The 18141-nt window shown below is 36.5% G+C and overlaps 1 long non-coding RNA gene across 1 annotated transcript in view; it reads right to left on the minus strand.

Moving 5' to 3' along the window:
• Positions 1-1079: 1079 nt before the first annotated feature.
• Positions 1080-18141, minus strand: part of LOC116439922 — a 42594-nt gene continuing 25532 nt past the window's right edge. The window contains exons 2-3 of the long non-coding RNA XR_004238336.1: positions 4073-4203; positions 1080-2989 (exon numbers count right to left, since the gene is read on the minus strand). This is a non-coding gene — a long non-coding RNA (uncharacterized LOC116439922). The remainder of the gene's footprint in view (positions 2990-4072; positions 4204-18141) is intronic.

Raw genomic sequence — 18141 nt, forward strand, 5'->3', positions numbered from 1 at the left:
CAGTCCAGCCCAGACTCAGCAACAGAAGCAAAGAGAGCAATCAAGTGTGTCAATGAAGCATGATGCATGATGTTGACTCAGATTCAAAACACAGGTAGTCTGGAGAGTATGGCACTGCTGTGAGTCTCATTACACTACTCCCTAAATAATAAGTTCTGATACATTGCTAAATTCCTATAGATATGCTGCATTTAATTGGGAAGTTAGCTTTGTCAGCTTTACTAAGAAATCTTCATAAGAGGCCATAACATTTTAATACAGTTTTAAGATCTGATGGCTAAATTAATTATCTTGGGTTTGGAAAAAAAGTATTTCAAATCTCTGTAATGTGTATCTGTAGACAATTTGAATATAAAAATATCACACTTGCAATATCAATCAGCTTCAAATACATTTTGGGAGGGAAACTGAGTGCTGTGGGTTAGAAATGGTACTTCCCATTTTAACGCTCCCACTGAGATTTTCCAAATCACATCGTTGCTCTCTTGCTCCACCTCCCCCTCCCTCTTCCCCCTGGAGTGGGCTGGAGAGGAGAACTGGAGACAGAAAAGATAAAGATCATGGGCTGAAATAAGAAAAATTTACAGGAAACAGAACAGGATAAGAAGACAAACAGTGTCAGCAAAATTATTAAGAACAAAAGTGTACAAAAGAGAGAGTGTGATTCACATGGAAGATGCTCTCCCACAGTGCCCAACCTGACCACAGCCACACTACCCCAGCTGCTACCCCAGCTTGGAACCAGCATTCCCCAAACGCTCCATCAGGGTCAGAGCTGGCATTACCCCACCACTCCCTCTGCCACATTTATTCAACCGCAAGGAAACGCTTTTCCCCAGAAAGGACTCCCTTCCCCCTTGCCCCTGGCAATGATATGAGATGACACAGAATAACGTCTTGATCCTAGCTATTTTCCTGAGAAAAACAGCTTGTTTGTGATTATGGTTGTGTAACAATTTCTGCAGCTGGATACACACCCAGACTTTAGCTATTTGCCCTCTTCAACAGGACAGGATGAGAAAATTGGAAGAAAAAACTAAGGGGTCAAAATAAACATAGGCAGACTGCTTATTATTTACCATAAAAGACAAAACAAGCTCAGCTTGGGAAAAATTTATTTAATTTATTGTCAAGTAAAGTAGATTCAGGTAATGGGAAACAAAGGGTTCAAGTAATGGGAAACTCCCCAGAGTGGTCAAGGTGGGATGGGTGATTAAGTGTCATGAGCCCATATCAGCTCCTCTCTGCCTCTCATTCTTCCTCACAGTTTTCTCCTGCTTCAACGTGGGCTCTTTCACAGACTCAATTCCATTGCAGATCTATCAGGAACTGTCTGTCCCTGGCATTGGGCTGCTCCAACCTCTTCATACAAAGACCACCGCTGCAGCATCTCTGCTACCAAAACTTTGTCATGTACACCAAATATAGTGACAAAGCAGCATTGGGAGAACCCATTTCAACACCTGAATAAGGACCACTTATGTTCTTTCTGATTTTTTAAGAGAAAATCAAAATGTCATTGTCATTCTGATATCAGAAAGAATAGTTTTCACCAAGTGTCACTAAGAACATATATATGTACAAATGCATGTTGGCCAAACAGTCCTAATTTATTGAAAGACAGACTAGCATTACCCTTTCTGGCAATGTGAGAGTTTACATGAAGAGAAAGACAACACATCTTATTCCCTTCAAAAAAGAATTCTTCACTTAATCTGCATCTGCTCCAGAGGTATACGCTAGGAATTTCATCCTCCAGATGGGAATTGACAAATAAGCTTGTACAAATGATAGTATATCTGACTTTTCTTACCCGTCAATCTTAGAATGCCATCAAAGACTCTACAATGGAAGTACACATCTCACTCCTCTCACTGCAAAAATTTTATGACTTTTTCAGATTTAAATATCTAACTTTGATGCCTAAAGGAAGACAGATTATGTGTTTTATTCCTTGGATAAATTCTACAAGTAATGAAAAAAACCCCTTAGTTTTTGTGAAGTGCTATCATAAAGAAGGTTTTAGTTATCCAAAAAGCATCCACGTGTGCCTTTTCCAGTCTCTCTGTTACTGTGAAGGGATATGCTCAAGCCATGTAATACTTAGGGACACAGACTTCAGCTGTTAAAGAAGCCACAAGACACACACAAAAAGGGACCTATCTTAATCTCAGTGATGGTTTCAGTCCCTAGATGAGAGCTTCACTAAAAATGCATTTGTAATCATTTTTTCTTTTCATAACAAAACCAGATACTTGGTAGCTCTATGTGACTCATAATCTAAATACATCAAAGGGCAAGAATGACATTTTCTTACTGAGCTGAGGTTTTACACTATGACTCCAACAAGGAGTTTGGTGGAAGAATGAGATAAAAGAATTTGCTTTTCTTCACAGTGTCTAGCTACTTCGGCATATAAATTCTATAATTAAATCAATGCAGGGGATAAGGCAAAAAAGTGAGGTTAAATGTATAAGAATTGTAATGTAACTCTTTTCCACATTATGAGGAACTTGCTTTCCTTGAATGAAAAACTACGTTATACATGAAAATAAAATACCTCTGTTGTGGGAATTTTGAGCTAAACTTTATTTGCTCTAAAGAACACCAAGCTGAGGGATGCAGCTGATGCACTAGATGGAGGAAATGCCTTCCAGAGGGACCTTGACAGGCTTGAGGAGTGCATCCAGGTGAACCTCATGAAATTAACAGGGCAATGTGCAAAGTCCTGCCCAGAGAAGCTGTGGGTGCCAAATCCTTGCAAGTGTTCAAGGCCAGCTTGAAAAACGTTTTGAGCACCCTAATCTCATGGAAGGTACCCCTGCCCATGTAATCTGGTTTGAACTAGATGATACTTAAAGATCTATTCCAATTCAAATCATGCTATGATTCTAGAATTCTAAGTTGTTCTCTACTCTGATCCTTTGCTACCAAGGATAAGTCTCCCTTGCTCCAGACTTTTTTCTCTGGTGTCCAGGACTTGGGATTCCTGAACAGAAAAAAAAAGAAAATAACTTGTTACTCCTTGGAATAAGGAGGATACAAGAGATTTTAAGACAAATGTGACATCAGAAAGTAACAAAAGACAGAGGAGGGACAGGTATAAATGAAACTAAATGTACGAAAAGAAAAAGGAGGAGGTAAGATGAATTTCAATTATTTTACAAGGCAAACACTCTGAAAAACTGTGTTTCGAACCTGTTTTGCAATCTTTAAAAGAGATACCGTTTTATTTTTCTGTAAGATTTGCTTTCCCTTGTCCACAGACAGCTATCTGTATGTAATGATTTTCAGGGCTGAAAAACATTCCAGGTTTTATTTAAACAGATTTGACAATTGAAATTGTACAGATCAGGTGTGTATTTATCTAATACTACTAAGAATAACTTCACATTTTGGGAAAGTGAGAATCACAGAACCTCGGAATAATTTAGATTGAAAAAGACCTCTAAGATCATCAAGTCCAACCCTTGACTGGACACTACTTTGTCAACTAGACCATGGTGCTAAGTATCACACCCAGACTTTTCCTAAACTTTTCCAGGGAAGGTGACTTATCCAGGGATGGTGACTCCACCAGCTCCCTGGGCAGTTCATTCCCATGTTTAACAACCCCTTCCATGAAGGAATCCCTCCTGATGTCCAACCTGAATCTCCTCTGGCACAGCTTGACACTGTCTTCTTGTCCTGTCACTGGTTGCGGGGGGGAAGAGACTGATCCCCTCCTTGCTGCAATCTTCTTTCAGGAGAGAGGTAAGGTCATCCCTGAGCCTCCTCTTCTTGAGGTTAAACAACCTCAGCTCCCTCAGCTGCTTCTCATAAGACTTGTGCTCTAGAGCCTTCACCAGCCTTGTTGCCCATCTCTGGACAAATGAGTTATTACAGATTTCTTTGGCACCTAGATCACCAAGACCAGTGCTGTTTTAACTGTGGAAGCTGCAGATATTTCACTGTTCTGAGATAATATTTAAATACACAATAGAAGTACCTTCAGAATGTGAAAAAATATTAGGAAATGAATAAAGATTTGTTAACTCAAACATTATTTGTAAAACCGGAACCAAACATTTACCTTACAACTCCAACTGACACAGTTTAAGCTGTGGATATGGGTATTTGAAGTACATATGTAAAAATCTTTAGAGAACCCACAGAGTTTGAACAAATTTATTATTGAAAGCCAAGCAGAAAGACTGCAGTAAGCTGAAAAAAAAAAAAAAGAAAAACGAAGTGTTAAAAGATACACTTTCTTTGTCTTGAGTGACTGCAGCTATAATAGAATAGAGGTGTTAACCTTTGGCTTGCATTTCCCACGTCTATTTTTGAGTTTGATTAAAGCATGAAAATAGAACATTGCAGATTAATAATAGAAGGTTGGTTGAATTTTATTTTGGTTTATTATATATATAAACAAATAGACATGAACATATAATAATTACATAGATATATTTGACTAAGAATGGAAAGGGAAATGAAAAGAAGAGAAAGAAAAAAATAGTTGAAGGCAAAAATAGAGGGGGAAAAAGTAGGCTAAGAGTTTAATCTCCTGTTCTGTTTTGTTTCCGTTTGTATAATGAAGAGGTGAACCATTAGGCAGTATCAGGTATATAAAAACATCTGCTGGCCATTGTCACATGTCTGGTTCTTTCACTTCTCTGGAGCTGGTCTCCATATCTTGCATTCACCCAGATCTGAACCAAAACATTTGACCTGAAGACAGAATAAAATGATAGCCATGCATAGAAGTTTAAGAAATTCAGATTGCAGAGGATAATTAAATTTGTTGGAGTTTGCAAGGTTAATGATCACCTTTCTTTCCATGAAGGCATTGTACTCCATACACCTGAGGTAATTCTGATTCTAATAGCATGGAATGAAGACACTCAATAGTTATGGGGAGACAAGTAAATCAGTAACTTTCAGTGACCTTGTTTTCAATGCTTGTATGCATCTCAGATGAGGAAAAAGCAATCATTCCCCTACTGGGCCTGAAAAGGGAACATGCTGTGAAGTTTTTCAAGAAGAAAGTGAACAGTACTTAATATGAGAGTGGTCAAATGCTGGAACAGGTTGCCAAGAGAAATTGTGGGATGTTTATACTCAATAGTCAAAAATGTACTGCATACAGTTCAAAGCAATCTGCTTGATCTGCTCTGCACAGAAGATGCATTTACAAACTAAATGACCTCTGGAGGTTACTTCTAAACTTCATGATTCTGTGATTCTGTGAACAATTTGTATACCTCTACCATTCCTTTATGACAGGATAAAGATGACCTAAAGTTATCCAAGCATCCCCTGGATAGTTCCAGTGTTAGATCTTGCTGTATTATACATCTTCAAAACTCACAGCTCAGTCCTAATTTTGGCCCATTTTAATGTTTGTTGCTTATTTGTTGGGTTTTGTTGTTGTTGCTCTTTTGCTTTGTTTTGTTTTGTTATTGTCATGTCAAAGATTCTGATTCTGAGTCATATGACAAGCTACTGGAAAATGAAGGTATATTGCCTAAAAATATGCTTTGAAAGACGTACCCCTCTGGAGTTCAGCTATTAAAACTAGGACACCTGAACCATTAATATCTCAGAAACATCTGGGGGTTTGATGATTATAAGTTTTTCTTAGCATCATGTAAAACATGTGGCTTGTCTTGATTTGAACTGATTGTTTTTAGTTGTCAGATTACACAGATAGGAGATGCAATCTTCTGAAATATTTATGCCACTTCAAAATATTAACACTTCTGCTGATATCCACAATATGTTATCCTTAAAACCATAATAGATAAATGCAATGAAATTCTACACATGTCAAATTATTTTATACCCTGGATTTGGGCTGCCTGATTCTTATAAAGTTAACTTTCATGAAAAAAAAAAAATCGTTATAACTGCCAGGATTTTTTTTAGAATTTCTCTCATTGCAGAAAAGGTTTGAGAAGTGATTTCCAAAGGCAGTAGTGGCAGCTGAATGTCTTCTTACCAGGAAGTGTTAATGGGAAACATTTTACTAAGGCCATGAAGTGGTACAAGTGCAGACTGGATAAACAGCAAAAAGTATTAAAATATATGACACTGGTCATACTTTGTAAATTATTTTCTTCAGACTATAAAAATTAAATGTCCATGCAACATGGATTTAAAGACATGAATTAAAAAAATAAAGCATTTGTTTAACAGTAAAAGAGCTGTATTTCTAAATTTCTGTTTAATTCTAATGAGCTTCAGGTGTTGGGTTCTGCTCAGTAGTAACTGTATTTACCTGCTGATACTCAAATGTCTTTACATATCTATACCTAAGTGTCTTTATATGAGCCAGGTGTCTGAATTTAGACTACAGTCAATGGAAATCTAAGCAGGAGAGTCAGGGATACCTAGAGACCAGATCAGCTCATCTCAGGTTGCATACCAGGGGTTTGATTCTGTTGCCTACACATGAGAATCTAATACTGTTTGAGCTGTTGCAGAATATTCTGCCCACCTGCAGCCAGTGCAGGTTTTCTGTAGCTCTTGTGTGATGCCATTCCACTTTGAGAGAGACCTAACCAGTGTTAAATGAACCTGGTTTAATACAGTTGTCTGCTGTTAGGCTTTTGTATCAAATACTTCAGTTTATCATATTAGGTCTGCTTTTACAGCAAGCTGACATGTAACAAGATCTTGAAGATATTGATGTATGCAAATATATAATAAATTTATACTGTGATGATGATCTCTCTAGAGGCATAAAAGAGTCTTTTGTTTTATAAAATCCTACTGCTGTTCTAAAATCTTTTTAAAGCCTGGAATCTTTTTGAATTAATTTTTTGTTTTAAAAAGTTACTTCATAGTTTTTAATACATTTTACATTATATCACTCTTTTTTTAGATATAATTGCACTTTCTCAGAAATCACATGAATGTACACACATCAGAAATCGCATAATGCTTTCAAAAATTATTTTGGGCAGTCCATTATAGTACCTTGACTCGTATCTCCTGCTGGGAAATGTACTTGTCATTGTGGAATTAAAAAAGTTATTATCTATTTTCTAGTATGGCTCTGTATGGACTTTAGGAATTGAAGCATAGCTATAATATCTTGTTTACAATTCTATTCTTAAACTTCGCTTTAGCTAACTAGGAAAAAGTAGTAATCGCTTAATGTTGAGCAGATCTAAATAATTTGTATCTGCAGCTTTCTACCCAGCAGCAAAACTCAGGAAAAACCCTGAAAACAATTCAAGCAATTGTGCATCTGCCAATTCAAGCAATTGGGATGATGCACAATTCAAGCAATTGTGCATCATCCCAATCTCCTTAACATTGGGAAGTTAAGGAGAAGCTAGTAGAGTACTATCTTTATGCACACTGGTCTATTAGGACTTCTGTATTGTGATGGGTTGATCCCGTCTGGACACCAGGCGTCCACCAAAGTCACTCTGTCACTCTCCTCCTCAACTGGACAGGGACAAGGAATTGTAATGAAAACCTAATGAGTCAAGGTAAAGATGGGGAGTGATCACTCACCAGTTAACATCATAGGCAAAACAGATTCAACTTGGGGGATTTGGATTAATTTATTACCAATAAAATCAGAGTAGCATAGTAAGAAATAAACCCCAAATCCTAAAACACCTACTCCCACCTGTCCCTTCTTCCCAGTCTCCGCTTTTCTGCCGAGTTCTCTACCTCCCTCCCCACAGCACTTCAAGGACAGGGAATGGGGGTTGCAGTCAGTTCATGACATATCCCCACTACTTCTTCCTCAAGCACACGTGCACCAAGGCTCACTGCATCACTCTTCTCCTTTGTGGGTTTTCAGAGAACAGAATGGAACTGGAGAAGTTCTTGGACTGGCTGTGGCTCATGCCTTTACCTCCTTTCAAGCCTGTACTGAACTACTGCTGGGTTGGTTAAGGGGTTGAGTGCATCCATCACAGACACCTAAGACATTTGAGACATCCACACTGAACTGGAATATATGTCCAAGGATGTCACTAAAATGAAACACAACACCTGTATTAAGGCACTGGAATCACATTTTTTGAGATGCCTTTCTTACACAAGCAGCATTCACATTTTACTAAGGCCTCTATTTTTCTGCTTGTAAATATTCGGATTTTATTTTTACCATCTACACTTTCACTAGCTTCTATTCATGTCAGAACAATAGCTGCACTAAAAAACCACCCAGAATAACCCCAAGGACCTCAAGAACTGAGCCTTCAATAGCAATGATATAAGCTGAAAGAGCACAAGAAAGAGACAATATGAATTTTGTATGAGTCCTGAAGAGTTGTCACAGAAAACAGATAGCTAGGGACTAGTAGCAGATTATACATATTTGGGCAAAAATCAAATTCTGGACATGGATATATTCTCCCTAAAATCTAACAGTCTATCACAATGCATGTTGTTCAACCAGAACTTTTCTCAAGTGTTTTTACATTATATTTGGTTATCATCAGCTGTGAGTATAGAAGATGTTTGTTGTTGTTATTTTTCTTTGCCAAAATATGTCCCTGGAGTTATCTTACCATAACTTTCCAACTATTAAAAACACTTTATTTTCACACTGCCATAGAACAGATAACTTTTATTATCTTCTTTGCACACTTCTTACTTCCGTCTCTAATAAATCTCATTGATTTTCAGGTCCCTTCTTCCAGACAGCCCTAGTCTCTCTCCCTTCCACTTTTTTGTATTAAACTGCAGTTTTCTCTAGGTAATCTGAGAGACTCTGCAACTGACAACTATTTTTCCTTACTCAGGCCTGTTATAGTTTATGGGTGGGATTCATCTTCTGATCTGTTTCTATCAAATGAAGAGAGGTGAGAATTAGTTTAATTCTTTTAGCTACGGGGTAATGTGCAAGTTCATGCTGAGCTAGAGGCGAATTGAAGATTTCTTCTTAAAGAATTCCTAAAAAAGAAAGTTCTTTCCACCCTGTAGAGATAGTAGAACCTTTTATTCCCAGGCCTGCAGCTGACTCCACAGCAAATCATTTGGTTAATTTTATTCAGATTCATATTTCCAGCTGTTTGACCAGATATCTTAAATCATGCAGACCTATATTCAATGTCTATATTTCGTATCTATTTATGTCTTTCAATGCATGTGACAAATTAATTGTTCATGCAATACATTCATATAGCAATGAATTCCTTTTATTGCAGGAATCACAATCATTAATCCTTTAAAAATTATGAAAATCTATTTAAAAGTAACCCTTGTTACTATTTGTGTTTTCTCCCGTTACACACTGTAAAAGCTAGGCTTCCGTATATTGCAGAGAATTACTAGGTATTCTTCAGTTTCAAGCAAAACACATTCATTCTATCCATTCATTCCTTTATAGATATTTTCCTTTACCTTACATAGTCTATAACCTTTGCTGAATTTATAGGTAGCAACCTTATCCCTTCTTTGCCTTTGTGTCACCAGACTAACCAAGCCTAGTGCTTCCATCTCTTCTCATATAATAGACTTCCAATTTTCTACATTATCACAGAAGCTCTCTCCATCTGTCAGTTTGAATTCATCTCCTTTCAATATGAATGACCAGACCATATATTTCAGAGACCATCTCACCAGAATTTTGTATAATGGAACTAATATTGTCCTAACTCAGCTGACAAATCCTAGGACACCATCTGCATTATTCACAACTGTGACATATCGGTACCTCATAGGACTGAATATGACACAGCTCCTTCAATGAGCCTGATTTTCTGCCCTCAGGTTTTGTCAGTGATTTTCTTAGTAGTTTCCCATTACAAACCACAACATTTTGTACTATCAAATATTGTATTATTATGTCTATCTCTTTGGTACCATAATTCACCCAATTTTTCTCCTGTGAGTATGAACAGACAATTTAAAAAAAAAATCAAATTAAAGTTGTGAAGCTACCGGTCTGTCAGCTAGAACTGATTCATCAGTTACTCACCAGTTAGTGAAATGTACACATCTGTACAAGTAACTTTCTGCAACACAAAGAATATCTTAGCCAAAATTGGCATTGAAAGTCAAAGTAACAGATTTTATTTTATAGAACAGAAGAGCAAACACTTTTGGAAGAAGATGTTTCCTTCTTTGTTTGTATTTTCTTCAATGACTTCATTCTGATTACTTTTACTCATTTAAGCAGTATATGTGTGGAATGAATCTTCATTATCTCCAGGATTACAATGATTTTTGCCTTTGCAACTTTGGTAAAATTCCTCAAGGTGTTCCGGATTCATATGTAAAATCATTACGTAAGAGTATTGCTGAACTAACCCTTGAGAAACATTATTATTTCATCTTTCATCACGTTTAATATCAATATTTCTGCTGTCTTCTCCCCTTTAATTAGAACCTTGATAATTTTGTAGTTCTAGTAATTTTTCTTTTCTCATCTGACCTGTAGTTTTCTACATGGTACTCTATCAAGTGCTTTGTTGAAGTGGAGACAGATGCATGCTTTGCATTTCATTCCTCTCATAGATTCAAGCCCATGCACTCTATATGAAATACATGTGATATTCATATATATACATATAAATATATATATCATCAAGTAATCAGAAACCCCCTAAATTTTCTTTAAAACCCTTTTAATATTTTATAATTTTTCTTACATTACAATTTGTCCTATGCTTGGTATATTCAGATGACCAGACACATATGCCTGCAGTAGTACATATAATTTTTCTTCAGTATAAATAATACATTAAATATTTATCACTCCCATAGCAGAAACTATTTTTTTTTTGTTGGTTTGAATTAGGATGCCTTATAATTACCCCTTTGAAAATTATCTAAATACATAAATGTTCCCCTTACATTTCTTTCCCAGAACAACCTATTTTAGAAGACTCACTGTTTACTAAGGCCTCTATATAACAGAAAATAATGTTGATTTGCAGTAATTAGGTTGTTGTCCTTTAACTTATTTCAGATAAATCCCAAACTTTACTAATTTTTCCAGGACAGCTGTAGAAAGACATGGAAAGACTAGGGTATTAACATTCCCAAGTAATTTTGGGTGCTCAGAAAAAGTAAACAATCATTATGGCTTCCAATTTCACAATTAGCTCTGAGTAAAGGATATTATAGAAGTTTCAGAGAAGAGGCAGATACTGAACACAGCACATACTTCTCTCTCAAGATTTGAAATGTCTGAAAGCTGTCCTATCACTTTTCATTAAGACATTGCGTATAAAGTTCCAAGACACATTAAAGACACATTAAAATAAAGATGTATGAAAAACCTCCATGTTCTCTTGGAGCTTAGAAAGGTTTTGGTATTTCAAGACTATTCTTTCAAAGGGTACTGAAGTAATTTTTTCATAGTCCTTTATTAGGACAAGATATTAGAATTGCTTTAAACTAAGCAGCTGTTGAATATAAAAAGGAAAATATTTTAAAAAATTTCTCTTTGTTCTGAGACTGGGATTAGAAGAGACATTTTGAAAAGTGATGACAGGTTTTGAATGAAGGGACCTGGCTGGTTCTGGAAGAAGTAGCTTGACAGGTAAAGGCTGGAAGATTTTTATGAGATCTGAGAGAGATTCTCAGGCTAAAATTAATGAATAGGTAAAAGCTGTGCATGCAGCATGTCAGGCTCCTCCTATTAGGTGAAATATCTGTGCCTCACTTTATGACTCTGTCTGTTCAAAACACACATAACTTATGCATAGTCACATGCACAGACTGAGTACCACCAACCTCTGAAGGTAAAAGAAATTGACTATAGTCACGGCATGGAGTGTCACAGTGTGCCTCTCTCCCTTGCCCCTTGCTTAAGCCATAATCACCAGTGGAGTTTTGACAGCCACATCCAGCTTGCTGGGGACTTTGGGGGACAGACGGCAACATGGTGCACTAGGGCCGTCTAGAACAGTGACTCAGACCTCTTGGTAATACACAAGTAAGTCAATCATGTTACTTTGAAAATAGTGACCCACCCAGGGCCTGCTGAGCTCCCCTGCAATAGCAGTGAGCTTCGCACTAGGACCTCACCTTGAGCCAGGATGCCTCCCAGGGTTACTCTAGAGGCTGAGAAATTCCTTGTTACAACAGATGCTTGGTAAGTGATTAATAGTGTACCAAAATTTGAAATCTTAGCTAAGTGATATGTTGGATTCATTGTGCGTATAGAATCCTTTAGACACAAACTGTTGACCAAGTCTGGGACTAAGTGTGAATCTAGATGCACCTAGACTCCTCTCTGATAAGGAAAGGGTGGGTTCTTTCTGAGCCTCATGACTCAACAGAAGGTTGTCCCTGACATCTTTATCTGACCCTGTCCTCTATGCAGTAAATGACCAAATGTATCTTCCCATCCAATCTTGTTAAACCACTGTTGCATTTATTATTGAATTTTCATAATTAACTCACTACTTTATTAAAGTATATTGTTTCTTCTCTCTTACTAGTGAAGCATATCATTCCATTTGCAACAGTTTATCAGGACCTTTATAGGTATGCTTATCCATATAGTTATAAATGTTCAAACCACATTAGATCACTTAATATTTTGAACTGAACACTTTTAACTTATCAGTGACAGCAGTGAACTGTGCTGTAAGATCCGCAGACTGTTAAAGAAATGTTTACTCTGAAAAGATTTATGCTTGCAACATAGAAGATGCTAAGACTAAATTCAGCATGCTAGAGCAATAGCCTATTAAACATTGCAGAGTTTGAGAAGATTGCATTTGCAGGGAAAACTTTGCCTCACGACTTTGAATATTTATGGCAATCATTCATAAAGCCATGTGCATATTAAATTTGACTGTTCCTTGAAATATTTCAAAGATGCGTTAGTTTCAATTACAATGAACTGAGCACCAGTGATAGTCAAAAAGGTTTTTCTAGACATCATTTTATAAGAAATCAAACAAACAAACAAAAGTATTTTCTACTAGTTTGTTAATTTTGTTGTATCACATAGTATACAATGAGTGTCGGGAATATCAACATGACTTGAGGTGCAATGCCAGAATATTTTACATTGTGGCAAGTTATGTAAAACTTGTTACATACACTGATAATAGGAAAATCATACCAAATTTAAATAGGTTCAGGTTAATTCATAAGAGAATTCTTGGTGCTTTTTTCGTCAGGATATGGACAAAGAGGTGAAAGGTTCTTGTAAATAAATGCTATATTTTCTCTATGAATAAAATTCTAATTATAGAAATGTTTTTATAAATATATCTCTACATTATGTCTTTTTTATAATAATTTCTTCAGCTGGATTTTATTCTCTTAGTTATTTAACAATGAAATTATTGTCACGCAGACATGATATTAGAAGAGGTATGATATACAACAACAATAAAATTTAGAAAATAAATCTGCTGATGTTAATCCTTTGTCAAGTCTTATGAATAGTAACACTTAAATTGCATTTCTGATGCTTTTGAGTAACCATAAATTCTTACATAAATCATATAACTTATGAAAATTTTGAAATACATGGAAATATGACTGCATTTGCACACAGAGGCCAGTACAGCTGTTATCTGTGCCCATGAATTACAGGCACTTCATTCTGAAAAACAGGCACTTAAAAAATTCCCTTAAGAAGCAATTTTAATGGCATCCTATTCCCATCAGCCTGGAAATTGCTTTCTATCTTTTTATGATATAAAAAAAAATATGCAGATTTGTTCATTTTTCACCTCTTCATAAGTAATTGGAAAAGTCCTTTGTCTCTAGACCTACACCTTACCATCTGTTACTTTATTTTACATAAAAACCATCATGTTAAGGTAATTAAATAATTTGGCTTTCTACAAGCATTTGTAGCATTTGTTTAAAGGCTTTCTGTTCTGTCTTAAATGTCAGAAGACAATTCTGCCAGAATAAAAAGAGGAAAAAAGATCTCAAAACATCATTTGTCAGGAAGGGTTCCACTTGGCTCAGTAGTATTTCAGCCTCCATATACCACTGCTCTTATAACCTTACCAGTCTCCACTATGCAAATCTTGGTTCTTCTAACATTAAGTTCCATTCTACTGAGCCAACAGTGTGACTTGGCCACCAGAAGGGTCAGCTGTGTCCTGGGGTGCATCATGCACAGCATCACTAGTTGGTCAAGGGAGGTGATTTTCCTGATCCACTCTGTGCTGCTGTAGCCTCACCTCAAGTCCTTGCGTGTAGTTTTAGGTGCCACAATATAAGAAAGATTTACAACTATTAGAGAGTGTCCAAAGGAGGGCCACAAGGATGGTGAAGGGCCTAGAGGGGAAGGCATAAGAGGAGTGGCTTAGGTTGCTTGGTCTGTTCAGCCTGGAGAAGAGGAAAGACTTCATTATCTACAGTTTCTGCACAAGGGGAAGGTACTGATCTCTTCTCTCTTATGACCAGTGACAGGACCCAAGGTAAAGGCATGAAGCTGTGTCAGAGGAGGTTTAGGTTTGATATTAGGAAAAAGTTCATCATCCAGAGGGTAGCTGGGCACTGTAACAGGCTCTCCAGGGAAGTGGTCACGGCACCAAACCTGACAGAGCTAAAGAAACATTTGCACTATCCTGTCAGGCACATGGTGTTATTCTTGGGGCTGTCTGTTGTCCTGGTTCTGGCCAGGATAGGGTTAATTTCTGCAGTAGCCAGAAGGAGGCATGGCTAGGACATGGAGGTTATTCTGTACCACCTCATGTCATTGCCAGAGGCAGGGGGAAGGGAGGCCCTTCCGGGGACAAGGGGTTCCTTTGAGTTGGGTAAATGTGGCAGAGGGAACACTGGTTCCAAGAAATCACATGTGAATCTTGTACACTTAGTTATTTATAGTGCTGCTATTACTATTAATTTTCTTATCTCATTGCTGTTTCCAGTAAATTGTTCTTTTCTCAGCCTGTGATCTTGCCTTTTGTGTCTCCAACTCTCCTTAAGGGGAGGGCTAGCAGGGAGTAAGTGAGTGGCACATAGGTTTCAATAGGAACACTAAACTGGGGAATACCATTCCCTAAACCATGACACCGGTACAGGGCTAGAAATTGGATTTTGGTGATCCTTGTGAGTACCCTTCCAAATCAGGATACTCTATATTCTACTTTTTCATCATCTTTTGAGTTATCAGCTCTGCTGACATGGAAACATTGAAGAGAGTTTAGGAAGAACAACAGGGAGCTATTTTAACAGGGAATTGCTGAAAAATGCAGGAACAAAAAGACAAGACCAAGATATGGATAAGTCAGGATGAATTTTACCAGTGTCTTAATTGAAGTCTACCTGTCTTGATGTCTTGTTACTAATCTAAATCTGAACAGTTAGAAGGGATTAATCTGGAGAACCAAATACTTCAGCATTAACCTGTAGTACTATGGGAACTATGACAGATAGAAGCATCGTCTGATGGTTAATGCTAAGATATATATAAAGATTCAGACGATTCAGAAGACATGTACTCCAAAATGAGGTCTTTGGAAATGTGCTTTCACTCACCCACAAATTTGAAAATGTAGAACTGCAGGATACCCAGAAATGAAGAAAAATGCCAACTGAAGTTCAGCCACGTCAACAATAAGTAGTACTGCTTTAGAATGGTTCTAAATATTCTTTTAGACTACATCAGAGTATGAATATAAAAAAATAAGTATAATTTCTGTCTGAATTACAATATTTTTGCTGCATGTGACTTAAGCATATCAAATAGCTTCAACATTGTATTTTCAAATGTCTAAAATGTTCCATGGTTTAAACCATTCATTCACGGAAGTAAATAAAATAAAACAAAACAAAAAGTTTTGCACAGTTATATAATTTGTGAGGATTCTATTTTAAAGTCACTGCATGATTTGCTACATTTGGAAATATCCAGAAAAACATAATTTCCATTCAATATTCTAATGTTCCAACTCTAAAGAGGATGCATTATATTTTTTATAAATAACACGGTCAAAAATTAGTCAGACTTTGATGAAGTAACAATCATAGTATTACTTCCATAATAAGGAACCAACTACACATATGTTCTGCTTCTCTTAAGTCCACAATGCTTGAAAACCTGACAAGATCAGAAATGAATAGGACGCAGCAACTTATAAAGAAACTAAACCATTATAGCTAAATTTTGTAAATACTCCAGAGTATGAATGATCAAATCATTTAAGACCAAAAAATTTGTACTTAACCTTAGACAGACACAGAAATTTTTTTTCATTACAAATAGAAAAACTGAGATAATTTTTCCCACATCATCACTGAAAAAAGGACAATGTTTTTTTCCATGTCTGTTCTCTCAAATACATGAAATATAGGCCCTCATGACTAGCCATTTATCTCATGTTTTGAATTTCTGTCTGTTGAAATCTTTGCTCCATCTACTTAGGATTGTTACCATGTAGACAACACAGCAATCCAGTTGACAGGTAGTTAATTGTTCAGGTGTGAGCTTTTACACAAATCCTTTGTGGATTTTTATTTTAATTGAATGAAAATCCAATTAAACCAAAACCAACTGAACAAAACCAAGTAGCTTTAAGCAGCATGAATGCATTAGAATAGTGTAATAATTTTTTTTAACTTTATGAAAGAACTAAATCACATCTAATGAAGGCCCACTTCTTCATACTTTAACAAATAAACTCTCATAAATTTATAATAAACAATTATGTATTAACCATGGACTATACCAGTTATTCTTTTTCATTCAAGATACTGGGGTTTCAAAATACTCTGAAAGGATACAGTAAAACAGAAATTTTATAGATTTTGTTAAAATTCGTGATATGTTTAAATATCAAGTATGCCTCAGAGATGATGTCAACAATGTCACTTCCTTCTGAAATACTTTAATTCAAACCAGGCTCAGCAGCACACTCCTGCACAATCTAAAATAGACTGTTTGGGACTTTATTCCCTAATATTAATTGTAATGCTTACCCTCCCCCTGCTTTCCTATAGTGTTCACTTACTTTGTAGCAAAGCCCTGCATTCTTTTATGGCTTTTGCCATTAGTCGAGAAGTGAATTCTGTGAGAATATCTCTTTTATTCTTATAAAATTTCCCAAAATTACAAGAAAACAAAACAAAACAAACAAATAAGTATAAGCCAATAGGCCAGGTATTCTTTAAAGGTACTTTGTTTTTGACAACTGCACCCTCAGAAACAAGCCTGAAAACTACCTAGAATATACACTTGCAATCTGATTCACTTTTTCTTTGGAGATCAGAACAATTAAGTTTGTCTGAACAGTTTTTGTTCCCCCACACCTTAATGCCTATGAACATAGGGACCACTAGAAGGTCACTGTAGAGACCCTGGGCTTTACGTGAATCACCAGAAAAATTTGACCTTACCAGATAAATAAGAAAAACTCTAGTATGTCCATGCTGAAATATTACTTCAGATAGTCGGCTGAACTATCTGAGAACAAGCACTGTCAGAAGGATAGATCATAGACTCACAGAATCAACTACTTTGGAAAAGACCTTTGAGATCATCAAGTCCAACCTATAGTTTAGCACACTGCCATGTAGGTATTGTTTTATGGCCTTGAACCTTTTAAACACATTGTAGCTTACTCTAGTGACCTTAACCTCATCCTGTGACAATAACTCTGAACCATCCAGGTTTGCAGTCCTTTTCCTTTCATACTATTCACAGATGTATCAGAAACTGTAGGAGTCAATTTTAAGAATTTTAATTCTCTTCTTTTATGAGTAAGCAAAATATATCTCCTTGGGCCTGCTTGAGCTTTTTATCAGACTTCAACAAATTTTATTTTGGAGCTAAGCACTATTTCTTACATATCTTGGTTTTATAAATCCAAATAAACAAAAGAAAAGATAAATGATGTAAACTGACCACTTATGTTATTTTAAACTATTTCATATTAGTTCCTGTTCTCTATTTAGTTTATGTACTTCTGATGGCCTACACTCTCTAATAGCTTAATTTAAATGCTTGTTCAGGAGAAAATCTATAGATTTTTGGGTTAGAAACTGAAAACACACACAAGAGTGTTTACCGTACTCTACATGCATATATTGACACAAGATTGAATGACACTGTTGGGGCTGCCTGAGGCAGCACAGCGTCCAGCTGCAGACGTCCTTGGCATCTGCTGCTGCAGGCAGGGATCAGCTTCAGATAGCAGGGAAAGCTGTCAACTGCAACAGGCAGGGGTTGGCTGCAGCAAGGAGGGAAAGCTGTCAGCTGCAGCT

The sequence above is a fragment of the Corvus moneduloides genome, chromosome 2, assembly GCF_009650955.1.
Source record: "Corvus moneduloides isolate bCorMon1 chromosome 2, bCorMon1.pri, whole genome shotgun sequence".
Lineage (NCBI taxonomy): Eukaryota > Metazoa > Chordata > Aves > Passeriformes > Corvidae > Corvus > Corvus moneduloides.